At 44.2% G+C, this 25,830-nt stretch overlaps 1 protein-coding gene across 6 annotated transcripts in view; it reads right to left on the reverse strand.

Annotated features, from left to right (window-relative positions):
• The window catches only part of PLPP4 (phospholipid phosphatase 4), a 567,054-nt gene that overhangs the window by 273,938 nt on the left and 267,286 nt on the right, over positions 1-25,830 (reverse strand). For all 6 annotated transcript variants that reach the window (XM_082424835.1, XM_082424836.1, XM_082424834.1 and 3 more), the window contains one exon: positions 13,978-14,036. The gene's annotated coding sequence lies outside the window, so the exon portion shown is untranslated. The remainder of the gene's footprint in view (positions 1-13,977; positions 14,037-25,830) is intronic.

Here is a 25,830-nt window from a genome sequence, read left to right on the forward strand (position 1 = left end):
AGTTTTAAAAGACACAGTCCAGAGTTAGATACGTGGTATTTGGGCAGGACCCTCAACATGTGAAATCCTCAAACTGTCCGACACACTGTACCCCAAAACATGACCTGTGATCAAGAAGGCGGTGCATGTGTCCATTGCAGGAAACTCCATGAGGGCAGGAATCTTGGCCTCCACTGGAGGCTGGCATTCAATAAATGCTCAATAAATATTTACTGAATGACCAAATAAGTGGCGACAACCCAAATATCCACCAATAGGGAATGACAAAATACATTAAGGCAGAGCAAGACGGTAGTACAAAGGTCAACTCTAAAACATGTGCCAAAATGAAAAGAACAAAAGCCCTGGAAGTGTGTGTATCTGTGTGTTTCTGTTCATGGGCACGGCTAAGGGTCCAGAAGAGTACACATCAAACTGCTAACAATGTTATGCCTGGGGAATTGGACAGAAAAGAGGGTTGAGCGAATAAAAGTTTTCCACTATTTATACTCTTCTGTTGGGTGTGAATTTTTAGCAATCAATGTGTAGTAAGTTTGTAATTAAAAAGCATATCAACAATACAAAAAATGAAATCTGTTGCCTGTTGACTTATCAAGTGAGATCTCAGCTGTGCAAGTTTCCAAGTTTCCAGTTCTCTGAAACTGCAGCATTCCTTGACATTGATCTTTCTCTCTGGTTCTCCTGCGGTTCCAGGTTTGAATGTCAGCCAGGCTTGACTGTTGGCCACAGGACAAGGGTGATGCATGGGTAGGGATGGAGGTTTAATAAACTCAAGGCTGAGCCCTGGCCAATCACTTTGCGTGAAGCATCAGAAATCAATTTATCCACCTGAGGTAACTGGAAAAAATCACGTAGGTCACCTGTCACTGGAATTTTGAGATGAAGCTCTGGGATGAGTGACCCTAACCAACAGTTCCATAGTGAACACAATCTATCCACCAGGGAGGGGTTTCCCATAATAAATGCTTATTCACTTGGGAGGCCCTGGGCTGCAAACTGTAGCCAGGATTAGGAAGGACATCAAGGGCAGTACCAGGTGACTGTAGGGTAGCTTACACCTCCTTTCCCTTCTTTTCTCTGTCATAACTCCTCTAAATCCTCCTAAGGGCTTCCTTCCCCCTGCCCCCAGGGTGCACACTGCTCTGCTCTTTCCTCTTCAGTGACCTCCTCCAAATCAATCTTTTGGGTTCTTCTCCCTGTTCCAAGATTGGCCCTGGTATAAAATACTAGTTGGTTACTTCCTGACTATCTAAAATAAGCACTACAACCTCCCTTTTTGTTTATTTGAAGAAGTCTATTGCTAATTATGAGGGACAGATAGGGCATTGTAAAAATATGCACTTAGAAGAATTACAAAACCATTAAGCAGTCTTTCCAACTTTGGTACTTATCGGAAATGCTCTAGAAACTTGCAAATGTCTCCATCCCTAAAGACTCCTAACACTGATATATGGTCACATAAAATTTTTCATGTACATTTAAAATTTTTTCACATGTAATTTAGATTAGTGAAATCGCTGGAAGATTTTCTAAATTCAGTAGAAAGCTAAAACAGTACTGACGGTCCAATTAACTGCATTCCAGTAATAACATAAGGAATCTGAAAAGAGCAGGAATTAAGGGGAGGCCACAAAGGAAAAAAAAAAAAAGTATGTACCATTTTATGCCTAAAATTTAGTTTAAATATTTTAGAAAATATTTTAAATATTAATTGTACTGTCCATTAGTGCATATTGGAAATACAGATCACTGGATATCCCTTAGTAACCCATAAATCAGCCTTTAATATTTAGAAATTACAGAAAAAAGGGAGACAATAAAATTCTTCTATTCTGTCATTCAATAAAACTAAAACACCAAAAATGTGAACACATAGGCCAAACAGTAGCCAAACAGAAAATGGTGTTGACGGCAGATGGAAGAACTTAACATAAAAGCAGCCCAGGGCAGCTCTAGAGGTCACAGTTGGAGGAAGTATCCCAAGGTCCTCCTGTCCATACTCCCCACAAGCATCTACTACAGCACAGGCTAACAGCAGAGCAGTCCAGGAAGGAAAAGCAGAGTCAGGCTGCAGCCCTAAACCAGACTTGGGGCAGAGGATGCAAGATGGGATGGGGTCATGCAGGGACCATGGTCTTACACCTGGCCAGATTTTAGGGCACCAGAACAGGTAGGACTTAACAAGATCCCAGCTGGGAGAGGGCACCACAGGCTTCTGATGGCCTCCTTTCCTGCCTGAACTACCAAAGTTTCTTTGACTTGCAAATGGTAGTCCCACTCTAGCTAGAAAGAAGTGTGGGGGAAGGATAAAAGGGAATTCTTGGAAGGATACTGCAGTATCTCATGAGCTGTGGTATAGCTAAGGAGCCTGAAGTGTTCTCTCTAAATTTCTACATTAATACAACTTGGTTACTGCTGTACTGCCAGCTCGATACTGATGTTAACCATCAGGAACTAGCACAGCATCCACAGGTCAAGGGCTCAGTCCCCAGCAAGACTGCTCTCACTTCAGACACCAGCCATGAGCTCTGGGGTCCCCAGGCCACCTGCACTGCTGAACAACTGGCTACAAATTCAGAAGTTTTTTACGAACCATTCAGGTTGAATAATTCACTAGAATAATTCACAGAACTCAGGAAAGCACTATGCTCACAACTGCAGTTTTATTTTAAAGGACTAACCAAATGAGAAGACATACAGGGCAAGATCAGGGAGGGTCTCAAATGCAGAGCTTTTATGTCCTCCCCCATGAGATCAGGGCACATCGTCCTCCCCGCACATCTGTGCTCACCAACCAGAAAGCTCATCCAAGCCTGGGTGACCAGACTTTTTGTTGGGGTTACATTTGGCAGACATGATTGGTTGAATCATCAGCCAGATGACTGAACTTGATCTCCAGCCCACCTCTCCAGAGGCTGGGATGATATCACCTGGCCCAATGCTCAACCCTCTAATTACATGGTTGAGCTTTCAGGTGTGACCAGCCCCATCTGGAGTCATTTTTGCATAAACTGAGGTGTGGTCCAGTTGGCCACCATGAATAACAAAGACATTCCTGCCACTCAGGATACTCTAGGAGTTTAGAAGCTCCCTCCCAGGAACTAGGGACAGAGGCCAAATTCTCTATTACACAACATCTCTCCATGACCTGCTTCTGGTTCTGCATTTGTTTTCTCAAGAGAACAAATCTAACTGGGCCAGCTTGGGTCTAGAATTCACTCTTAGTTTAATAAACTAGAGAACCAAGGGGCAGAAACCAAGCTGCTAGGGTAAACTGCTGCAAGGGAGATTTCAGAGTGGAAGGGACAGCCCCCTTCCCCTCCCCCACCTCTCCTTATAGGTGTCTACTAGACCCTGATTAATAGCACCAAATCAACAGTCCAGCAGCCTGGAACCTGGGTTCTGACCCCAGTTACTCCCTTGAAAAAAAGGTAATTTATATATTATTAATGAAGAATTGAATATATCCTTAGAACACCGTCAGAGTTGAAATAAGCATTATAAAACCTGTCAGAAATGTGATAGAGAAAACTGTGGAGGCTAGAATTTTACATGAGACAATGTATTTCATTAAAATTAGGACATTTTCTTCAAGTAATTGAAACCTTCTTCAATCTTGCTACAGCAACAGCAAGAATGTATTGATTGTGTGAAGTTCAGAAATTACATTTGGTCCTCAATTTTATAAAATAATTTAGGAAAATTTATATTAGGGAAACACCCATCACTCTCAAGATTCTGAATTCAGAAACAGCTGAGGATAAAGGAAAAAGATTGTATATGTTTGAACTACTGAAACAAATTTGTGTGAATTTATTAAAAAAGAAAGCTGAAACTATGAAATGGCATTGTCCTGCCTGAACACACAGAGGCAAATTAATATCATACAAGAATGGAGAAATCCCACAAAAGTGCTAATATCTGAAGACAGAAGGTTTTTTATGCTTTGACTCATGTTAATCATTTATCCCACAGAAACTGCTATGCGTGGTCAGTCCATAAAGTGAGTTGATAAGGAAGCAATATTTCCCTCTTAGAAACAAATGGACACAAAACACTTGGATGCTTGAATCTTGTTATGTTTATGACACACTTTCCCTTTTCCAACTTGTCAAGTCCACCTGGAAATAAAGGTTGATGGCCATGTGGTACCCCATGAGCTCCTCAGCCTTTGCACTGGTTTATCTAACATTGACTTGTACAACCACCATCAAACTTAGTAAACAAATGGGATTTGGGAGGATTCCTTTCCAATGCTATAGTTATAGAAGACTATCTACATTTTCCCCCTCATTCTAATTTTGGGGAATAAATATCAGGTTTCTATCCTTACAAGTTCAATGGCTTGTGGCCGGTCAAGAGATTGCCCAGGTGGGAGACCTAAGGAGTGAGGACCAGAGCAGATAAGAAACTCCCAGCTATAATAGAGGTGGGAGCAAGGCACTGCTTCTAGTTTGGTCTCAGGTAGCATTACACAGTTGGCGGGATTTATCTTCAAACAGATACAGTCACATCACCTTTTCCTTTCTGCAGACAGGCTGGTTCTAACCTGTGCATACGTACAGAAAGTAAAATACATGCAGGGGGAAAGCAAAGCAACTGCAGAAAACCAGGAGGCTGGTGGGTTGCAGGCCAGTGTCCAAGTGCTGATGCTAATTCTGAAGTAAAGGGGGCAGTCATTCCATCTTCCCAATGCCACCAGCCTTCGTGGGCCAGAACAAGCTGCTTTTCCTGCTCTGAAGCCATGCGGTGCCCCATGCATAGGTGTTGGGAGGGGGGACATCCTCTCTTCCTCATATGTTGTCATGGCTCCCACCCAAAGCTATGCCATGATGCCTCATCACTTCATTCTTTCCCCATAGCCTTTCTCTCTATGACTCAGACAGTCCATGGGTCAGATCAGTCCCATCAACGTCAGAGACTCATCCCAGCCTAATCTTGTGTTCTCCATACAAAACCTTCCCACTCAACTAAACACACTCAGGCAAATGTCCTCCTGGGAGTAGTTTCTTAGGTGAATTATGGAGAAACACCTCCAGGGCCTAAACTCGAGGGAAAGGAGTGGTCTACACCCCACCTCGCCTTTGCCGTTCAGGCAGTCAAACCTTGGTCCTGAGCGAACCTCATTCGATAGGTTTGGGAAGGTGGCTAAGCACTGATACTTATTCATCAGAATGTCCTTAAATGATGTGAATATGCATCTACGGCCAAGAACCAATGCCTACGTGCTCCCTACTGCCAGGAGGAAGTCAGCATATTTTATCACATTAAGCCTTCTAGAAGAGAAAAAAAGATCATGAATACCAAGGACTGTTTTCAAACCAGCTAGTCATCATGTTAAACTACTAAATGTGAGCTCAAGACCCAGCAGAATTTGGGTCCCAGTAACTCCAATCTTCAGATGTTTTTGAACCAGGTACCTAGAGTGAAGAATCTGCAATTCTCCTAGGGTGTTTGTCTCAGTTTCTGCATTGCTTCTGCATTGCTTCATCCACAATGAAAAAACTGAAAAAGCTGACTCATCTCAACAGAGTTCAGCAGGGGGAGGGGGGGGAGCAGTAACAGAACCAACATGATCAAGACCAAACTAAACTGAGAACCCGCAGACTATCAGAGCTTTAATGCACCCTCAGGGCAAAACCCTTCCCCACCCCACCCCCCCGCCGTGCATATTTTAGCAAGTGACCCACTGGTCTTCATACGACACCCCACGCCATTGTTCCCACAGCTTCTGCAGATGCAGTTGTCAGCTTCCACATAGCATCCATCCATCCCCAGAAGGGCAGAAGAGCGCTTCCTTGGCATGCTTCATTAGGGACTCCCTTCACACATACATTTCACAGGCTCCTGGACATCTTCACAGCAGAAAAGGAAAAAAACAGCCCCATCTGGCTATTTGGAAAGCTTATATTTTAAAATATTTTACAAGAAATGTTATTTTAAAATAGCACTCAGCAATACTTTTAAAATCTTACAATCTCATTATTCAAATTTTTACAAATATGCCAACAAAGCATTACCTTGCTCCAAGTGGCTCAAAGAGCCATTAGAAGTGGATCTTGTCTTTTAACCTTCCTGTAAGTATATTTCTATTACGATTAATATCATAATGGTTCTATACCACCAGCTAATGTGATGTATTATGAAGTATGAAGAACTGAGTAATTTCCAGATTATGGGACTCAAATCTATTCTTAATGGGCACCTAAACATGTATTTATGTATTACCTCACAATAAATCACAGAAATGACCCAGAAGTTTTTAAGCACATATTTGAAAACTCCTAACAGCTCCAGAAACCTCAATAAATCTCACCGTACAGATTAATATGTAATGTTTCATTTGACTTACACATGAAAAATGTGTTTTAAATGCCTTCGGGTGGAAAAAAATCTATGTATGTCACCTTTGAGTTCATTTGTCAAAAGGAGAAAAGGAAAAAAAGAAAGTTGTGCCATATTATTGAAAAATCTATTGATTTAATTTTACTTCTCATAAATTAGATATTCTGTACAAAAAAAGGGAGACCATGCTTTGAGGAGAAAATTTGAGTTAATTATCCAGATAAATTAGTATCCATTTGAAATATTTAGATTATTAGACTCAATCTAAGGTGCAATGGTTTGAATTACTTATATAATATAATCACATCAGCTGTCCTTTGAGTATCTTTGTCATTCTCTGTTCTAGGAGTGCTCTAACTCTTGGCAAAACCATTTGTGGCCATAAGATTTTGGTGTTTTCTTAACTCCCTATCCAAAAAGGTCTAGATTGCTTTTTCTTTCATGGAAAGAAAGAAACTGATTCTGCTGATTGAAAACTAGAAACTGTCCTGCAGAAATTGCCTGTAATGAATTGCAGCTCATTAGTTGCAAATGGGTTTTTTCAGTGGCATGGATTTCCGCCCACTCTCTGGGCTTGTTCCTCCTCAGCCCGGGATGCTGGCAAGGCCCACTCTCTGGGCTTGTTCCTCTTCACCCCATGCTTACACCAGAAGAAGAACCTCAGCTTCATGTCTGGATGGTTTACACTAACCACCAATTCCACCCTCCACCTTCCTCTACTCTGCACTGTGTCCTGGAAGCTCCTCAGGGACGGTGCCCATAGGACTTGCATTTGGTTCTACCATGAGAGACACTGCCAGGAAATAGAGGGAGGGAGGAAAGTGAGGCTGGGGTATCCATGCCCCTTGGCCCATTCTTGGTCTCTGAAGTTTGGCCAGGTCCCTCTACCAAAGGCCATGGCTCCTGTTGGGAGGCCCTCTCCTCCAGCTTCAGCTCCTCCTTCTGGGCTCTAGCAATTGCCCTCTCAAGCCAAGGGGTGACAGAAACATACCAGGGTCCTGCACTATCCATCAGTTTTTTCTCTTAACCCTGCTCACAGCTTTATAAACAGCCTCTGTGTTGGTCAATTTTATGTGTCAACTTGATTGGGCCATCGGATGCCCAGATATCTGATTAAACATTATTTCTGCATGTCTGTGACAGTGTTTCCAGAAGAGATTAGCATTTGAATTGGTGGACTGAGTAAAGCAGGTTGACCTCCCCAATGCAGATGGGCATCATTCAATCCACCGAGGGCTTGAGTAGAACAAAAAGACAGAGAAAGGCTGGCTTTGCCCTCCCTCTGCCTGACTACAGAGCTGGGACATCAATCTTCTCCTGTCCTCCCTGCTCCTGGTTCTCAGGCCTTCAGACCTGGACTGGAATCTACGCCATTGGCCCTATAGCTCTCAGGCCTTGAAACTACATCACTAGCCTTCCTGGGTCTCCAGTTTGAAGGGTAGATTGTGGAACTTAGCCTCCATAATCACATGAGACAATACTTTATAATAATGAGACCTTATTGGGAGATTAGGTCTTTGCAGATATAATGAGTTAAGGTGAGGTCACACTGGATTAGGATGGGCCCTAAGCTAATGACCGGCATTCTTAGAAGAAAACACATGCACAGATGACCATGTGAAGATGCAGGCAGAAACTGGAGTGTCACAGCTGCCAGCCAAGGAAGGCCAAGATTGCTGGCAACCAACAGAAGCTAGGATGAGACAAGGAAGGATTCTTCCCCAGAGCCCGCTGAGGAAGCATGGCCCTGTCAACACCTTGAATCTGAACTTCTAGACATCAGAACGTGAGAGAATAAATGTCTGTTGTTTTGAGCCACCTGGTTTGTGGTACTTTGTTCTGGAAGTCCTAGAAAATGAAAACAGGGGTGAGCATTCTCCCACAACAGGAGCTTGCAGGCGTCTCTCAGGACATGAGGCTGTCAGACTGTCAACATTTCAGCCACTTTAGCACATGTCCCGGGTTGGTAACTGTTCTATTTTGACACTTGTGTCTTCTCGCTGACAATCTCTCCGTGCCTATGTTCCCCCAACAGCTTCCATCTTTCTCTTTCTTTGCTCGCAGTCTCTCATGCCTTCCTTCTCTCCACCTGAGACCCTTTCCCCACTTCCTGGGAGAGGACAAACAGGGATCACAAGAGTCCCATAAAAGAGAGACCGCCATACCTGGGCAGTGCTTGAGGCCACAGACAGCAGCTCTTATCAAGTGGCACCACCCACGTCACATGTGCCTCCAGCCACCACCCTCCCGACGTGTTAGCCAAGCACAGACTGTGACACCTGGAGATGATTTCTATTTTTCTCCTGAATTGTCACCTTTCCCCATTGAAGCAGGTGGCAGGAATGTGCCAGAGCAGAACGCAACCAGCCTGAAACATCTTGGCTTTTGTTTTCCCAAATCCTGGGCCCACCAAGTTGGGCAGAACTTGAGGAAGTGGCAGAGGGGTCCCAGAGAAGCAGGATGATGCAGTGAGTGTCTTCCCGCTGAAGAAGAGATTTCCTGAGGCGAGGAGGAGAGTGGCAGGGATCTGGCGCCCCCCAGAGAGGCAGTCAGACCCGGGGGGCCCTGAAGGAGATGGTCAGAGGTGGCGAGGGTCCCAGCCTCCCCCCAGCTGCACACCCCCAGCACAGCGCAGAACAAGCCTTTGGCCTGAATGGTGACCTGGTCGGCAGAGGGACTGACGGCGGCTAGAGGCCCCTTCCCTTTCCTGGCTCCAGTCACAATCCTGGGACTAAAGGGAATGAATCCCTAAATGACTAGGATGAGATTCCCCCAGCCTGGTAGTGTGAGAACTTAAGAGTTTAGATTTGAGTAAAAAAATAAAGTGATATTTCTTGCACACCTCAGTTTATGGCCTAAGCAGCACTGTCTCCCTCTTCATTTCGATGAGGACTGAGATGGCTGAAGGATAGGTAAACTCTGCAATAAAAAGAACAGGAAGCCAACGTTTCTTCTTCTGAATACGTACATGGCAGGATGTGGGCATACACTGAACAGAGGACATGTTCTAGAATGTTCCTAGGGACACTCTCCTTAACAGCCCCTAATCAGAAACTTCCCAAGGCCTACTGACAGCAGAATGGATCAATAAACTGTGGTGTATGCACTCAGTGCCACAGTGTCCCCAGTGAGAATAAGCAGCTTGCAACTACGCACAATGTGGACACGGCGCACAAGCAAAATGTCAGTTGAAAAACAGCCATGTGATTCCACTCATGTAAAGGGTAGAAACAGGCAAATGTGTCTATGCTGTTAGAAGGTAGGGGTGTGGCTGCCCTTGCAGAGAGGCAGGGACTACAAGGGGACTTCTAGGATGCTGATGAGAGCTTATGAGAATGCCCTGAGCTGAGTTCTCATGATTTGGGCACTTTTCTGTATGTGTATTATCCTTCAGCATAAAAAAAATTTAAGGTAAGAGAGGGTTTCCGACAGAGTGAACAGAGACAAGAATGGCGACAGAAAGAGATACACTGGGACAGATGGAGGTAGACAGGGACAGGCAGGGACCAGCACTGATGGACATTCCACCCTCCCCAAAAGCCTGTGCTACTTGGCTATCATTGGGATAGTATTAGATAGATTGGCTTGGGGTGAGAGGCTTGGGGGCAAAAGACATGGCGTTTGAAAACACTTTATCTGGATTGACATTCTATTTGTAGGAAAAGGTTGCCACATAACTGGCAACCCACAAATGTAGCTCCCAGCCTTCCCTTTCCTCTGAACAATGGTGCTAAAAGTTCTGAATTTAATAATGAGCAGAGCAGTGCCAACTCTCATAAATACCCAGCACATGAGAAAAGAACTTATATATCCAGAGACAAACATTTGCATTGGTTCATTCTCAAGTACGGTAAAATACATAGCTTGCAGTGTTTCTTGGAGGGGAAAATGATGTTCATTCATAAGTCAGAGCAATTTAATGACTGTTATAAATTGCTAAACAATTTTTTTTTCCAAAAACCATAAGATTGCTGGAATCGTGTAGAGGCATATAAAACTGTGCTTGGGAGAATTCCATTTTGGAAAGCTGTGCTATCACGTGCCCTGCCTCCCACTCCTGAAGAACTAATCAGCATCCCACCCAACCCTATCCGTGGCACAAACGATCTTCAGACTTCTTAACAAAGACCCTCACCATGGGTTTTTCCGATGGCCAGAGAACTGTTATTTTATCTGGGCACCTACAAACCTCCGGAGGATAGGGCCATGAATTATTCATTGCTGGTGTTAATGTACATCAAAAGAGTATATATTTGGACATGACCTTCATTACTTCTGAAGCATTTTTCCACTTGATTTATTACTCTCCCTTATATGAATGCATGTTCATAATCTACATTACCGGTCCTCTAATGATGCCATGTCAGATCCTAATGTCATCTCATTATTTCTGACACTCACAAAACCCACAACAGTAAAACCCAATTATAGACTAGAGAACTCCCAGAAGACCTCGCTGCTACCACAGCTAATAAGCTTCAGCATCATTATACTCAGAGACAGGCCCACACAATGGACATCTGTGCATACCCATCCTGGGCCCTGGACCCTTACATTCACAGGAGTAAGGAGATCTAACGTGGTAGAGCCGGCTGTCGGAAGCCATTCCGATCAACCTGGCAAAAAGCCGTGGGATTCACCAGCAGCTTGATGACCGAAGTGTTGTGTTTTACTCCAGCACAGGAATCCGTTTTAAACAATGGTTCATTGGCTGAATCAACTTGGCTGAGCTGGGAGCACATTTATGGATCTGGTGGAGAGCTGGCCAGAGGAGAAATTTGGCTATGATCTGCAACGCGGAAGGGAAGCAGCACCATTACTTCTGGAAGGTCGTCATGGCTATGCAAGGGGAAAAGAGATGCTGAAGTGCAGGTGGGTTTCAGCTCCCCTTGTTCTCCCCTCAAAGTGCATCCAGCTCTTCTTCCCAAATGCCACCCTGCTGACCAACAGCACGTCCAGGCCCACCTCAGACAGAGACAAGAGACTTCTGCCCTGGCCTCGCCTCTGGGTAGCCCCGCTCCAGCAGTGGGACCTAAGTGGCAGTTTCTCAGTTTTACCTGCAAGCTCCGACTTTTCCACCCAGGTTAGTACTTCTGGAGGGCTGGTTAATGACTTTTCTCTGACCTTCCAACTCTCCTTTCTAGATTCTCCTTCCAGCTTGAAGGACTGGCCTGATCTTGAAGGGGTCTTAAAGGACCCCTGGTCAGTGGGTCCCTTAAAGGACCCCTGATCAATGCAGGCAACCAGTGGGAATTCAACCCTTCAACAAATATTTATCTAGAATCTTCCATGAGCCAAGCACTGGGGATACAGCAGGGAAAAGACAGCCAGTCCTTGTCCTCCTGAGCCTGCACACCTAGTAAGAGGATATAAACTGTCATTTACTGGGAGCTTACAATGTCACAGGCACTGGGCTAAGTGCTTTACATAAAGGATTTCAATTAATCCTCACATGCACAAATTTGTAATGTAGGTACCATTACTACTTCCATTTACAGACAAGGAAACTGAGGCTTACTGAGATTAAGAAACCTGGATGCCACCAACTCCAGAATGCAAATTCTGATCCATTCCACTATTTAGTCTCCTGGAGCAGGAAGACCCGCCAAGAAAAAAACAAAAACCCAGGCAAGGTCCCAGGGCACCAGGCACACACAGCAAGAATAAGCCAGTGCCTGAGTAAACCTCTTGTCCCACGCCCAGCGTGCTTAAGTGACTCCAGTTGAGGAAAACATTAATCCTGGAACAATGCTATTTTGGCAGCTGAAAGAGGCCTGACTGGAGGACAGTGAGGACGGGGGCCAGGCAGCTGCTGACCAGAGACAGCCTGACAGCGAACCAGGCCCAGGCCCATGGAGATTGTTTATTTATTTATTTTTTAATGCACAGAGATATTAAGTTACAAATCAAGCTCAAAATATATTACTTGATCTTTCCTATGTTAATAAATAAATGAGTGGCAGTATGAGCACAAAAATAATTGCAAGAACCATATGATATAACTTATACGTGGAATGTAAAATATAACACAAATGAACATATCTACAAAACAGAAACAGACTCACAGACATAGAGAACAGACTTGTGATTGTCAAGTGTGAGGGGGGTCGGGGATTGGGAGCTTGGGATTAGCTGATGCAAACTAGTATATATAGGATGGATAAACAACAAGGTTCTACCTAAAGCACAGGGAAATATATTCAATATCCTGTGATAAACCATAATGGAAAAGAATATGAAAAAGAATATATATATATACAACTGAGTCATTTTGCTGTACAACAGAAACTAACACAACATTGTAAATCAACTATACTTCAATAAAATTAAAAGAAAAAATAATTGCAAGAATACCCAACTCATAACGGTGGTTTTCTCTGAGATAGGGAGAGGGGTGGTGAATTCTCGATTAGCAAGCCAGATATTTCACAATATGCAAATGTTTAACAGTGAGGATATATACTTCTGTAAGCAGAAAATAACAAATGAAGCAGCTAATAAGGCCAGGAGTTTATGTTGTAGTATCAGTTCAGTTAGAAGACTACGTGCCAGCAAGCCCCATGTGAGCCCAGTTGGAGCCCAATGGCCCAGACCATGCATTCCTCACTCACTGTCCCCTTCCCGCTAGCTCCAGATACGTTCAGAGAACAGCGCTGAATCACCAATTGCTCCACGATAATGAAGTCCAAGTTCGCCTATAACTGATCTTGCCTTATACCTCTTTCCCAATTCAAATCAAGGCCAAACCATTAATCATTCCAGCAGAGCCCAGAAAATTGCATACACTGATCTTTTGAATTTTATCACCTGCTGCTCAAGGAATATTGAACCCTAAAGACTTGGCAACGATTTCATTACAATTTAAGAATATCATATATAACTTTTTTTGTGGTCCTGTCACAAAACAATCAGCAAATATGTATTATTCAAACCGATGTACTAATGAAACAGACAGGTTTGAGTTTGCCAATATTCTTCTTGGATTGATTTTACCTTTTTATGTCAAAGAAAATAATGCAAAAACTGAACTGAAACTTTGCAAAGAGACAAGTTTTCTTCTTTGACAGCATCAGTAAGAGCTAGGAGTCTAACCATGCAGCTTGGCCTCATGAGAATTAGCCTTTCTGAAGTCAACAAGAAATTCCAGTTCTCAGGGATTCCCAGTTCCATTGCATAGTTTGGAGTGGCAAGAAAATAAGAACAGATTTCAATAGTAATTTCATCTTTTAGTGAACAGAAGCACTCGAAAGGCACAAAACTGTGGGTTGAGTCCCATTGGACTATTTGTGTCTTCCCAGCCACTGGACATTTGTGTCTCCCTTCCTTTGCCCTCTTGTCCTCCAACTCCCCACCCAACGACCCCACTCATCGTCAACCCCCAGGGGGACTATCATTCTGGGGAGCATTATAGCTCCCCTTGGACAGAATCAATCGGCAAATCCTCTCCAGTCTAACAGTTTCACATAGTTTGTATACTCTGGACTTCTACTGTTGAGAGCTCCTTGTAGTCAGACTATTTCTATCGCCTTTGGCCCCTGTGCCCAGTCTGGCACCCAACCCAGAGCAAACACTTGATACTAGACAGTAACAAACAAAATGTGATGATAAGTTGGATTCAATGTCCAGCCTTACCACTACTGGCTGCTTCATGCTGAACAGTCATCAGTTTCTCTGGAGCACTGTTTCCTCATCTGTAACATGGAGAGAAAAAAATAATCATGATCACCGTACCACGTGACTTAGAATTGCAGGACGATCCAAAGCTATAATGAATGGGAAAGCAGTTTGTAAGGCATAAACTAATACAAACATTATGGGACTATTCAGTGCTCAATTCAAAGCAAGTCTGAATTCGATCTAAAGGGAAGAAAAAGCATGGCTTTCCAATCTTAATTCTAAATTGTTTCCAATTTATTCACGCTCAAGTAAAGAATCCACTTCCATTTATTAATACAAAGCTCCTGTATGTGAATTTGAAATCTTAATAGACTATCTGTAAGATCTTGACCTCCTTAGCCAGCAAAGTTTTTCCCAGTTGGTCTCTCAGAGTGTGTGTGTTTGTGTGTGCGCATGCACGCGCGCACATGTGTATGTATTATACGTAAGGTATTATATTGGAAAGCTAAGAATAAATGAAAGGTCAGAAATTATGTTTTCTTCAACAAGAAGATTCTTTTTTCAAATTACTATAATGCGTTCTATTTTTTCTTATTCAGAAGCAGCGTTATTAAGGGACCACAGTTCCCTCACAGGGAACCTGTATCTTAATACCCCTACAGAATTTTTAACAGATCTACTATGAGTTAATTTTCTAGAACATTTTCATCCCATTTTCCAGTTTTCTCCTCTTTTTACTACTTTCAACCAAAAAGCAACAAACATGCATTTTATAGACTTAATTATCCCTGAAGCTTAAAGTAATCTGAGCACTTTTCCAATGCAAAGGCTAAAATTCCAAAAGCAATGATGAGTAAATAGATGGGCTGCTTATGGGGAAACACGAAACAAAAATTATGTAGCCTTCTTTATACACCTTTTCCAAGCAAAATAACTCCAGGTTCTTTACCACATTATTAAAGTTACAAGTTAATCCACCTTGAGGGCTTGGCAAAGTAGTAACAACCACAGAGAGAGAGGAGAGTGGGGTTAAGGATGAAATGAGAGTGAAGAATGGTGAGGTTAGCTGAGGAGCTGATGTGCGGTATGTGGCAGGATTCTCAAGTACAACCTCCTGCCACCTCCAGTGGGAATCACCTCCACTGAGTTTCTCAATTCTTCTTCCTGATGTCTAAGAATGATGGAAAGTAGACAAAGCAGCATTCAGTGTGAAAGCTGGAAGGAATTCCTAATTCCTCGGCCGGCATTAGGAGTGAGAGGTCTCTCTACCAACCTCTGCTTTCTATGCTGGACTTAGCCAGTTCTCCACTTTGGACATGACCCTGAAACCTTTTGGTTAATAGTCATAAGGAATGCAGCTTCCCCATGTGAGTGGGAATAATAGCAAGTGTACACATTGGGGGCTGACAGCACATCAAAATGATGTGGGAGATGAGGGTTCAACAAGGTGATACATGCTCTGTTCTTTGCAAATGCCAGGTACTTGAGTATTTGCAAATTAAACTATCTTGTTCCCCTCTTTTTAGTGAAATAAATGAACCACTAGTTACAACCCTAAATTATAGATAGTGCAGAATCTACTCATTATTTTTAGAATTTAACAGGTTGCCAATGTTTCGACTTACCACTTAACAATGTTTATTTAGATACTCAGTCCTTTATAATTTTTTATAACATTTAGGAAATTTCCAGGCTATAGGAAAAAATATTATATTCCATATAATTTATACTTTAGCTATTAAAATTTATGCTCCAATTCAAAGATTTCTGGAAAATATTATTAAAAACTAAACATTTACTAAGGCAAGAAAAAAACCTCAGCCTAGAGCCAGGGTACCGGTATTCCCAGACCCAGCTCTGTGCTTTAAGCAAGTCATCTCTCCTCCTCCAGCCTCCATATCTCCATAAGTAGAAGCTGAAGTATGGTTAGATCTAGGTCATAAATAAGCATCACCCTAAATAAATCAAACTTGGTATTGTATTGAAAGGATTGTGAGGCTGCATCCAAGCCTGGTGGGAAAAAGTGCAGAGATCAATTAACAATGTCCAAAATCAACAACAACAAAAATGTCAAATGGTGCAGGAGCACTGCCTTGGAGGTGATTGCTAAGATCTCTCCAAGGTCTAAAACCCACGCAGAATATGAGCTCGGGCATGTCCTTTAATGTTATCTTCTCCAGAAACCCAGTCTAGGCACAATCCCTTACGGCAGTGGTCCCTAACCTTTTGGGCACCAGGGACTGGTTTCATGGAAGACAATTTTTCCATGGACCTGGGTGTTGGGGAAGGGGGGCTGTGGTTCAGGCGGTAATGCGAGCGATGGGAAGTGGCAGATGAAGCTTCACTAGCTTGCCCGCCGCTCACCTCCTGCTGCTGGGCCCGGTTCCTAACAGGCCGTGGCCCACTGCACGTCCGCGGCCAGGGGGTTGGGGACCCCTGCCTTACGGAGCACAGAATGAGGGGAGGGACACTTGTCTTAGAAGACACCAGGTTGACTCTGGCCACAAGGAGTTCTGAGAGAGGAAATCCAGAGATGGGGCCAAGAGTGAGCATGGCCCTTCTAGGGGATCAGACTATGCAACCTCAAAATACACCACTTTGGTGTAAGGAGTTTTTGAGTTGGAGACTACCGAGAAAAAGCTAATGCCAAAAAAGCTCTCTGCCTGCCCCACATTTGCCCAAAAGCAGACTCAGACTTTTAATCACTGGAGAGAACTTACCAGCCCAGAAATGGCACCCAGAGGAATCTACATAACAAAACTTACCAAAATAACCCTTATTTTCTCTTAGTTCTCCCCACATATCTGCCTTCCCACTTTTTGCTACCCTTGGAAGCCTAAAGCCCTTTTCCTGTTCCTTGTCACTTCTCTACACGTTTATTGTTCTTTGCTCAGATGTTAACTACATAAGCCTAAGTTCTAACCACCCCTCTGAGTTACTCAGCACTGAGTTTCTTCTGTGTGTGTGCATATTGCACGTGCTATAAGCTCTGGTTTTCTCTTGTTAATCAGTCAGTTTAATTTCCAGGGCCCTAGCCAGAGAATCTAGGAAGTTGGAGAGAAAAGGGTTTTTTTTTTTCTCATCTACACCCCCCAAAAGAGGCATCCTATTCAGGATCAAGAGCTCTGTTCCCTTCATAAGAAGTTGCATCTGCACCCCACACCTGGGCCCCGCTGTTTGCCCTGGTCCCTCCCCAGACTTACTGAATCTGAATCTTTGGGAGTGGCGCCCAAGAAACTGCGGTTCAACAAGCCCTCCAAGTGACTCTGATCCACCCTCCAGTCTCAAGTCTGAGGGGCACTATTTTAAGGAACTCCAGGCTTGCTGGCTCCTCCCCTTGACCTGATTGGAGGATCCCAAGATACAGCAAAGTTCAAACCTTTGGTCCCATCACCGCTACAAAATTAGTGAGCAGTGTGGGCTGGGTCCTCCTGTGTCTTTCTGTTCTTTCCTCTCTGTCCGTCCTCATTCCTTGATTCTGAATTGCCTGACTGTGCACCCAGCAAAGCAACTTAGCGAGCCACACATCTCTCAAGTGACCAGAGAGCCTCCTCTTGTATGTTGCTATCCTTGAAAGAGCCAAAGAGCAGCATAGGGAAACTCCAGGGCAGGGCCCTCAAACTTCACCTGGGGAGCTTGATAAATATACAGGTTCCTGGTCCCATTCCCAGAGAGCCTGATTCCGTTTATCTGGGTGCGTCTCTGGAATCTGCAGTTTGAACCAGTTCCTTGGGTTCCTGAGGAGCAGGTGGTAGAGGGACCACTCTCGGGAAAACCCGTCACTTGGTGATACGTCATGTGGAAACGCTGGAAGCAACATGTCCCCACCCTCCCGGAAATGAGCTGATTCGTATCTGATGAAATCTGTCAAACACGTTAATGTCATGAATTAATGACTTTTAAGCAGTCTGTGTAGGTGGCTGCCCATGTCATCAGTCTTAATTCGCAAACACTGCTGAGTGCCTGCACACGGTAACAACGTGCCCAAACTCACACGTAAATCTCTCAAACGGAAGTTAAGGAGGTATGAAAGACTCTGGTGGGGATTATTCAACAACCCAAGGGGTAGCATTAGGTTAACAGGATTGAAGCTGAAAAATCAACTGGACCATCAGGAGAGCATCTGTCCTGCCCTGTTTAGAGCCACACCTGATTTCAAAGCCAGTGCAGGGACCTGGGATAGAAACCCCTCTTCTCTCTGAGGCAGGTGTGCAGCTCTTGAGGTCTGAAGTCACTCTGAAAAGGAGGGCAGTGGAACTGAAAGAATTCCCATCCCCCACCTCAGGCAAAGTGCTCACATGCCCACCACCTCAAAGGTCGGGAGTGCCTGTTACTTGGGAAGACAGAACCCAGACATTTCGGAGGTCACAGGTTGTCTATCCAATACACCTTCTTTGGGAGAACGTCCTTTCTTTTCTGAGAAAACGGGATTTGGGAGGTTGCTTTTCTTGCTCCATTTGTCAGTCCCGGGAGCTTGCAGGCAGCATGCTGGTTGTGGTGACGATGACAGAGAAGATCTGAGAGCAGCTGGCCCAGGGTTTGGTCAGCACAGCTGGCCGCACACTGAACAGTGATCATTTAACAGCCTCTGTTCCAGGTACTGAGCTTCTCAAAGCCCATTCATCTCCACAGTCCAGATGTACAAGCTAAAACCAGTTACAAAAATACAGCCTGACATCTTTTATGCACAGAGGGCTTGCTGTGGTTGTCAACCCTCCTGCTCTCCCCCCTGTGGTCCCATTTGACTTCTGGATGACTTGCTCCCTCTCATCCTGCAGCAATCACACTGCCTCCATAGAGCCTCCCCCCTCCTCTGTGAAGGAAGCAGTCTGTTCCTCCTCTTAGACTGACTTGATATTTTCTTGCACTCTAATTGGCTGTTTAATAATGTCTCTCTCAATTGGTCCACAGCTCCCAGACGGCAGGGACCTCTTTTCATTACGTTTGTTATGTTTCCTCCTCTTCCCCCAGGGCCTAGCATGGTGCTTACACATAGTAGGTACATGCATATTACGTGGAAATAAATTGAATCTCGAATGAATATTGGAATCATGCACAAACTGCAGGATTTGGGCTTTGGGGTGCTGAGGAGGCTCAAACTAGGCAGCCCCAGGCAAGTAGGGGAAGAAGCTCCCACATAGAAATCAGACCCATACCCGGTACACAGTGGGAATAAAATAAGTGCACACTCTCCATCACAAAGGCACTGAGTTTTCTGCAGAACGCTCATGACTGCAAAGAGCTGCTTGGAGAAGGAGAGAAGTGAGTTTTCCACTTAACTGTTTCTCGCCCACATCCATCTCCAAGGAAAGAATGGGAGGCTGATCTCTAGAAAATTACGTGAACTTGAATTATTTGATTGGCTCTGCGAAATTGGATTCAAAGGGGAAAAGTTTAAAGGAAATCATTAAGCATTAATATCCCAGGAAAATTACCCTAAAATAATACATTTCAGCCCAGCCTGAGAGAAATTTGCTGGATGGTGAAACCACAAGATCTTTACTGACTCATGAATGGAAATGATTCTGAAACACCTTGGAAGCTTGTGCAAAGTGCAAGAGTTCCGATTCAGCTGTACCGACAGGCCTGGAAATCTGCACTTTAACAACACTTGGTGATTCTGATGCAGGTGGCCAGGGAAATCAGGTTTGAGAAGCACAGCTGCAGGGCAACACTCCCTGGAACGCCCACAGCTCTGTGGCACGGTTCTTGCTGCACCCAGGGCTTCAAACTAAGCAGGAGACGTGGGGAGGGGTGTCACTCACCTCCCGATTGACGTGTGTGAATATTCGGTCAGGCAGAAATGTGACCATGATGCTGTCCTCCTCCTTCAGAGGTGCAGAGGGCGAAGCACAGGGCCGAGTCAGGACTCTTCCCAGGGGCACTGGGAGGATTACTCCTACGTGTCAATTTGGCTAGCTGACCGTTCCCCGTTATTCAATCACACACTAGTCTAGATGTTGCTGTGGGGTATTTGGTAGATGGGGTAAACATCTCCAATCTGTTAACTTTAAGTAAAGGAGATTATCCTTGATAATGTAGGTGGGCCTCATCCAACCAGTGGAAGGGACTTAGCAAAAACTGAGGTTTCCTGAGAAAGAAGAAACTCTTCTCAAGACTGCATCAGCTCCTGCCTGAGAATTTCCAACCTGCCATGCAAATTTTGGACTTGCCAGCCTCCACAATCACATAAGTCAATTCCTTGAAATAACTCTCTCTCTCTCTGCATATACAGGTATGTAAATATATACCTACATGTATGTTAATATTTACATACATATGTGTACATGCATCTATTTGCATACATGCATTTACACACATGCATGTGTGTGTGTGTTACATATTTCATATACATGTATAGAGATAGATACAGATATAAGTATAGATATTTATCCTACACCCTACTGGTTCTGTTTTTTCTGGAGAACCTACTGGTTCTGTTTCTCTTTCTCTGCAGAACCCTGACTGATAGAGGCATTTTACCCTTTCCCACAACCAAATGTATAATGATGAAGGCTCCAGGCTTCAGAAAGCAGAAAATGAACATGTAAATATGTCCCTAGAAGGGACCGCCTAAGAGAAGTGCAGGCTCAGGAGGCCTTTCCCACATCCAAGGGCTGCGGGAAGTTGGGGAGGCGAGGGCCTCGCTCCACTTCTTGCCTGCATGGAGCACTCCTGCTGACTTCCACAGCTGAATCTCAGCTGCTTCTCAGCCCTGCCAGGCCAGATGCCAGCCTGAACCTCCCCACAGCTGCCTCCCCAGGCCCAGGCCTGGAATCGTTTCCTGAATCCTCACCACGCCAGGGACGGCCACCATCCGTCAGAGGGATGTATCCACCTCTTCTTGACCACAGACTCAGCCATCATTCCCACCATCACAGAGCACGGGTGCCTGGCACACCTGTACCTTACTGGGATTTTGTAGTCAAGTTTCCGTCTCTTCTAGAGTGACCCTGGGGGTCAAAGTCAGGTGCTAACTTGCAATTTGGTTGAGGTCCAAATCTGAACCAGGAGCTGGGGGCAAATGTAGAGCAGTGAGGCAGATCATATGCTCAAGAGAGACCCCCGAGATCCAGCATTCTTCAAGCTATTGTTCTTCATTCATCGTCACATAAGAAGTAATTGCCATTGCAGTGATTTGTAAAATGTCATTTCTTTTCAAATTCAGGTAAACTCATAAATTATGTTTCTACAGAAATTTTGAAATGTCCGAACAAGAGAAGCAAAGTGCCTGCTCTCCAGGGGATTATATTCTGGTGAGGAGACATGGACCACAGACAAATAAACCTGTCCCAGGTTGAGAGTGGCAAGAAGAAAATAAAATACAGTGGTGTGATCAGAGAGTGACTGGGCAGGCAGGGGCATTAAATTTCAGGAACAGCTTCCATGAAAAGGTGACACTTAAGAAGCCAGCCACACAGAGACCTGGAAAGAGAGCTATTGGGGGGCGGGGGACAGAAAAAAACAGTGTAAAATTTGAGACAAGTAGAGAGGTCAGCTCATAGCAAACTTGTATGCCAAAGTTTGCTTTGATAATTTTATAAATGACAGCACCAGGAGAGAAGACAACTTGGCAAATTCCTCAAGCTACCCCACAGAGCATATTGATTTCCCCTAATGCCTAATGTTAGGGGAAATGTCCAGCTAAAAAAGGCAATATGTCCAGCTAGAAAAACCTATATCCCTCAGCATTCCCTGCAGAGAGGAGTAGCCATATTTTTGGCCTATGAACAACCAAGTTCTGGTCTGTGACATACAGCAGAAAGAGAGTATTGAGTAGATGACAGGAGACGGAGATTCTGGGGAAGTTTCCTAGAATGCAGAAGGAGGAGCAGGAAGAGGCTAATCCAACTGATATGCACTTTTTACCCTTCTTATCCTTCTTCCTGCCTGGAACTTACGATGTGACAGCTGAAGATCCAGCAGCCAGTTTGTGCGCAAGAGGCCACCTTAAGATTCAAAGTCATACACTAAGAATGACAGAACAGAAAGGTATAGGAGTCCTGGGTCCCTGATAACTTCCTTCCATACTTGTACTTCTCACCTTATAGATTTCTCTTTAGATGAGAAAAATAAAGTCCCATTTTCCTTATGACACCATTTTTTTGAGTCTACATTATTCATAGTTAAACTTACTATCTTATAACTTACCTTTTTGTTTTCAAGCTTGGCTCTGTCCCCAGATTACAGCTGGAAGCATGTTGAGCGATCGTGACCAGCTTTTATGCCCACTCCTGCCACTTGTGCTCTTCCACCTACTTACTCCTCTGACATCTGTGGACAGAGCATCTGTTGCACTGATTTTCCTCCTTTGGATGCTGTGGTCAGTGCAGTCACAGAGGGGACCCCCTTCCGGGAGGTGTGATGTCTCAGGTTTCTGGGTGGGGGTCCAGCTAAGCAGAACGAGATGGCCTCCTCAGACAGTAAACCCTGTGATCTGTGCCTGGGATGCCTCCTGGCATCCTCCAGGCTTCACCTGCACTGTACTCAATTCCAAAGGCACAGTGATGAGCAAAGAGGAGGCCAAATCACATGGGAGGCAAATGCAGAATGGGTTTTTTAAAAATTAACACTATCTTATACATCAGGGGAGTTAATTAAACACAACTATTTCCATCTGCTAAGTTTCCAGACATGCTCAAGAGAATAACTCTTGCAATTTATCGGACATGCAATAAAAGCACAGGGAGAGAAGGCAAGAAGGAGGCAGTTTCAGGGCTTGGGAGGAGGCTTTTTGTGATGATGAGATTTTTCTGGGGTGGATATGGTTAGGCTTTGATTTACAGTTTCTAATATTTTCACCTCCCTGCACTGAATGGCAAGGTCTAGCATCAAGTAAACATTGAAGAGATGACTCAGCAACAGAGAGAACACTTTTAATCCAAAACCAAAATATATATGCATTAAAGTTATATATATATAACTTTAAGCCTGAGGTTAAAGTTAAGAGATTTTTCTAAACTATCTGGTGAGAAGATGTTCTTGCCAAGTTTAAAAAAAAAAAAAAAAGTTGGAAAGCCTTTAGGAGATGAGCCATTTTGGTTTGAGATTGTTTTGCAGACCACCAAGACCAGGAGGCGTTAATCATATAGTAAAGGGTTTCTCTAAATACACCGAATGAAAATTAAGATCACAGGGGCAATTATTGGTGCAGCTCAGTACTTGTTCTTTGAACTTGGACAGATCTGAGTTTGAAACCACCTTCCACCTTTTTTTAATCCACTTGTTAGCTGTGTGGCCATAGGCAAGGCACATAACCTTTCTAAAGCTCAATGTCTCCATCTGCCAAATGGGCATAATGATAGTAACTATGAAGTTTAATGTGCAAACCCAGCCCTGGTTAGTGATGTTCATTGATTTTTCTTCGCTGGTTTATTTTAATGCCCTCCTTTGAGATAAGGACCTCCTGCTACAGAAGTCAAGCATCAAAGGCTAATCACTCGCTCCCACTGCCCCTGAGGCAGTGGAAGGGTGACTTCAGCTCAGCCATTCAGATGCCCCATCCTAAACCTGTGACTCCAGAGTGAGGGAAGTAGAAAAGGAGAGGGCAGCGTAGACTCCATTCTGTTGGTGACCATGGCTGCATCTCAGGTCCAGGGGCCACAGGCCATGTCCTAGGTCTCAGGGCCAGTGGGCATCCGGGGACCCTAGCCAGACTGGAACTGTGGGTGACCATGTGTTCTGGCCGCCCGCTGCCCTTGCTCTCGGCCATAACCCAAATGAAGGGGCCCTGTCTTCCCATTCTGCTTCCTGATCTCCTTCCCATACATTCCTTTTCTGCTGAAATTAAGCAGGGGTGGTTTCTGTTTAGTGGAGACCCCATCTGGTACAGCGCTCAAGAACTGTTGGGCTAATACTGTTGGGACTTTAGGGAGTTAACAAATGACATTTCTTTTCTTCTCCTCCGGAGTTAGGAACTCATTGAGCAATAAGACCCAGATAACCGACAGACAGAGATCAAAATGTCACATCTACTCCATTCTCTTACTGTAAACGCTGGGCTGGATGGCATGGCTTTCCAGCACGACTACAGTGAGGCTCTGAATCCTTTATTCGAGAAATAAACTGACAGCTCAGGCACACACAGAGCTCAGCACCGTGGGGGCCCCTCACCACCCAGGAGAAAGCAGAGGGTGGACACAACACACCCTCCCTGCAAGCAGGCTGATCCCAAGAGGCGTGTGGTCATCCTCCAACTCGCAGCCCACGAGGTTGGGTCGGTCCACGACCTCCTGACCATTGCTCCAGGCTGGCGTTCTTCACCCAGAAGCCTGCAGCAAGGGAAATGGGTAAATGGCAGACCCTCGCTGACTGATTAGCACATTTATCTAAAATATCATCTGGTTTTTAGTCATATCACTTCTGGCAAGCTTTTTCTTTTTATTGTAGGGTAGCAAATTTAAAACTATCACTGTGATATTGTGACATAATAAACATATATTTGGTCTTCTTCCCTGGTTCTTGGCACAGAGTTCCTAAAACCCTTGGAATTTTCTTAGTGACAGGGGTAATAGGAATGTCTTTTGATAACTTCAGGAAACAGTCTAGTTGCCAGAGGTACCAGCCATGTGATTAGGGGGATGGAATTTTCAGCTTCACCCCCTCACCTCCAGAAAGGGGAGAGGGGCCGGAGGTTGAGTTAATAATCACCAGTGGTCAATGACTTAGTCAATCGTGCCTACGTAATGGAATCTCCATAAAAACCCAAAATAAAGGGGTTCAGAGAGTTTCCAGGGTGGTGAATGCAATCATGTCCCTCCCCAAACTGTGTGGTCAGGAGCTCTTGCACTGGTACTCCTCTGGACCTTACCCTCTGCACCTCTTCATCTGGCTGTGCATCTGTATCCTTTGTAATATCCTTTATAACAAACTGGTAATAGTAAATAAAATATTTCTCTGAGTTCTGTGAGCTGTTACAGCAAATTAGTGGACCTGAGGAGGGGGTCTTGGGAACTCTGGATGTGTAGCTAAGTCACACAAGGTGTGGGTAACCTGGCGACCCACTATTTGCAATTGGCATCTGAGTCTTGTGGATCTGAGCTCTGAACCTATGGGGTCTGCTCTAAGGCCGGGCAGTTAATGTCAGAATTGAATTCAATTGTAGGATACCCTGTTGGTGTCCTCAGAGAACTGGAAAATTGCTTGGTGTAGAAAACCCACACGTTTGAGGTCAGAAGCGTTGTGAGCAGAGAAACAGTTTTCATTTAATGCCTCACACCACAGAACTCAAAACCCCTGGCAGAAGTCAAAACTCCTGGCTTTCTATCTATTTCCATTTGAAAGAAAACTGACCATGCCATATTTCTCTTAAATATATGCACAGAAAATCTAAAAGCTGCCTAAATCACATTACCATAGAAATGCCTGCCTTGGATTTCTAGATCAGAACGTAGACCTCAAAGAAAAAAAAAATCCCAAATTTGGATCTCTGAAGAAAAAGTACAGTATGGAATTTCACTGTGTTACCTCAGTTACCTTCCTCCCTGATAAAACCCTTCTTCAGAATTCCATCCATATTTTAATATTTGGGTTTAAATTAATGTAAAATAATTTAAATATGATCAAATGAGGTCACTGAAAATTCAGATTCAAATCAAGAAACGTATAAGGAGGATTGAAACTGTCTGATATATGGAAGGCTAACTGAGACGGTATCAACCAGAGTTCCCCAGAGAGACCGAACCAGAGAGTAGGATATGTACAAATATACATACATGTAGGTATATAGAATATATACAGGGATCTATTTTTTTTAATTGGTTTTTGTGATTGTGATGCTTGGCAAGTTTGAAATTCATAGGACCAGCAGGCTGGAAACTCAGGCAGGATGCTACAGTCTTGAGGCAGAATTTCTTCTCCAGGAAATCT

This window comes from Balaenoptera physalus, assembly GCF_965194825.1.
Source record: "Balaenoptera physalus genome assembly, chromosome: 14".
NCBI classification, from domain to species: domain Eukaryota; kingdom Metazoa; phylum Chordata; class Mammalia; order Artiodactyla; family Balaenopteridae; genus Balaenoptera; species Balaenoptera physalus.